Source organism: Arachis duranensis, chromosome 2, assembly GCF_000817695.3.
Source record: "Arachis duranensis cultivar V14167 chromosome 2, aradu.V14167.gnm2.J7QH, whole genome shotgun sequence".
In the NCBI taxonomy this organism is placed as follows: Eukaryota; Viridiplantae; Streptophyta; class Magnoliopsida; order Fabales; family Fabaceae; genus Arachis; species Arachis duranensis.
In genome coordinates, this window is record NC_029773.3 from 26,478,539 (window position 1) to 26,481,427 (window position 2,889).

Consider the following 2,889-nt stretch of genomic DNA (forward strand, 5'->3'; position numbering starts at 1 on the left):
TAGGCATATCATAATGATTTAATACATGAGGGGTGAGATCGGAGGCTTAGAAGTAAGAGATTTGACTTTTAAAACTCAAAAATCAACTTTGGCATGAAAGCAGGTTCACGCGTACGCGTACTCCACGCGCACGCGTGGATGGCCACAAAACTCATCGGCGCATATGCGCCATTCACGCGGACGCGCGGATTAAAAAAATAGACAACGACGCGTACGCGTCAGCCACGCGTACGCGTGGGTACATTTGCGCCCCAGGCACAAAACTGGCACAACTCTGGCACAACTCTCGGGAAAATGGCTGGGCATTGGGTGCAGCGCAATGACGCGCACGCGCACACCACGCGCACGCGTGGATGGTGCCTTCACAAAGAACGACGCGTACGCGCCAAGTGCGCCTACGCGTGGAGGGTCATTCTGCTAAAAATTTTCTAAGTTAAAAGCTGCAGAATTCACAAATTCAACCCCCAATCTTCCGACGGACATAACTCTCTCATTTTAAATCGTTTTTCACCCATTCTTCGAACGGCATGGACATCCCAGATCCAATTTCATTTCTAAACAAGTTTGGCATAAAACAGAGATCCGTAGTCCAAGTTATGTCCCGTCAAAGTATGCCCAAAAATCATGTTTTTCATACAAAACCACAAAGTGCCATTTTCAAAACAAGTCATTTTCAACTCTTTTCAAGATCAATCAAAACATGCCAATTTCATCCCTTTTCTTTGAAATCAATCAAAGTATATCAAAATCGACATTAAGCCTCCTCAACTCATACACTAACACATTACCACAATTCACAAAACCGCCATATAATCATTTTTACCCATTTCAAATAAATGGCTAAATTACAAACACATCAACATGTCATACATCCTTCCTCATCTCAATTTCCAACAATACTATTTCCAATCAACCATCATTATACATAATCAATATCATAATCACTATCACATGGTTTCACCTACAAATCAACCTTAATCATTCCTCAAGCATATATCACAATATATATACCTCTCATGCATCATCATACCATCAAGACATCAATAATCATAATCACATATATGACCACATAATATTTCTCAACCCAAAACCAAACATACCTCATCTACATAATTTCACCCAAAATTACCAAATTCCACACTTCAACTCCTCAAACCTTATTATTCAATAACCAACCCAATCATTCATATATTCATTATCTGAAATTCATCCAATCAATTGTGTCATCATACAATGCACACATCAACTTACCTTTCTTACCTCTTTTTGGCCTCCGGCCCAATTTCACAATTTAAATGCATAAACCACAAATTAATACTCATTACCCAATACATCAAATTTTCAATACACCAAGCATACAAGGCCACACAATTCTTAATCCAATCATCAATTCACATTACATACCAACTATGCATATTAGCATCAACCATTTACACAATCCAAACTTAATCCTAGGGGTATCTAGCCTAGGAATTCTCATCACACCACAGGGTACTTAAATGAAACTTAAACCGTACCTCTTGTAGCCAAATTAATTGAGTCTCTTCTTTAGAAGTCTCCACCAACCTTAGCTCCAAGCCTCACCAAAGCTCCTCAAGCAACACCAATCTCCCAATCGTGCACCAAAACCATCAAATGCACTAACAATCGTGCACCAAAATCATCAAATGCACTAACATAACTAATATTACATACATACATCAACCTAGGGCTCATAAAAATGACAAATTACAAGGGTTTGAGCACTTCTTACCGCAGCCCATATGAAGTAGGGATAGAACCCACTTAGAATCCATGTTGGAGTATCCCTAAACACCCAAAATCACAAAATTTCAACATTAACTTCCCAAAAACGTGTAACAGTGGGGAATTTCGAAAACTGGGCAGAGATGAATGGAATACTCACCACAAAACTTAGATAGAATTGTAGAGGATGAGAAGAGCGACGCGTGGCCGCAAACGGCTCGTCAATCGGAGCTCCGTAGCTCAAGTTATGGTGGTTTGAAGATCAAAGAGAGTTAGGTTTTCTCTCTTCTCTTCTCTCTTCTCAATTCAGCGCCCCACACACCTTCTTTAGGGCAAAATGAGCTGAAATGCTCATAACTAATGTTTATATATGTTGGGTCTTGGGCCCACTTAGGCCCAATTCACTTATTTTTGTCCGTTGACCCAATTTTGGACCAAAACCTTTAAGATTAGCGCTCTAAATCGCACTTCAAATATTTCTACCTCCCCTAATTATAATTCCTCATTTCTTAATCTTATTTACTCATAATCAATTTTCTCAGCTGCAGTACCAGACAGGTCTCAGCCGGTACTGCCGGTCAAAATTCCACTACGCGCTTTTACGCAGAAAACTATGTCTTCTGACTCGGAAAAATTCACTGAATCCAAATATCACATTGAAATCATCAAATTCCAATCGCCAAATCTTCCAACCATATTCGCTCCTACTTAACTCATTATTTAATTAATTTCGGTTAGATCGGGTATTACATTCTTCCCCCCTAACAGAAATTTCCGCCCTCGAAAATTCCATCCATCACTACGAGTATGCGAGCGTAGTCTGCCTTTATATCCAACACATAACAGTTCCAATGTCCTTTTACTCTGCACGCTTCCGCTACCGCGCTCTGATTTTTCTATCTTCAAGGGTCTCGGTCATTCGTTCAACACCGACCAACAGCCTCGTTCCTTACTTTTACCGTCTCATCAACCCACACCCTATTAAATCTCAAATCATGTCATCAATAATATTGCCATCTTCGTTAATCATAGCCATCATCCCACATCACTATAATCAATCAAAGCTTTCTTCGTTTTTAGAATTCAATGAGTTTGGACTAACAAGCTGACAAACTCTTAAGAATCCGCTTTCCTTTAATAATC

General features: G+C 39.8%; 1 long non-coding RNA gene across 1 annotated transcript in view; it reads right to left on the bottom strand.

Moving 5' to 3' along the window:
- LOC127744964 (uncharacterized) overlaps nt 1–2,063 on the bottom strand; it is a 3,506-nt gene extending 1,443 nt beyond the window's left edge. The window contains exons 1-3 of the long non-coding RNA XR_008006194.1: nt 1,907–2,063; nt 1,754–1,808; nt 1,518–1,608 (exon numbers count right to left, since the gene is read on the bottom strand). This is a non-coding gene — a long non-coding RNA (uncharacterized LOC127744964). The remainder of the gene's footprint in view (nt 1–1,517; nt 1,609–1,753; nt 1,809–1,906) is intronic.
- Between the last annotated feature and the right edge of the window lie 826 nt (nt 2,064–2,889).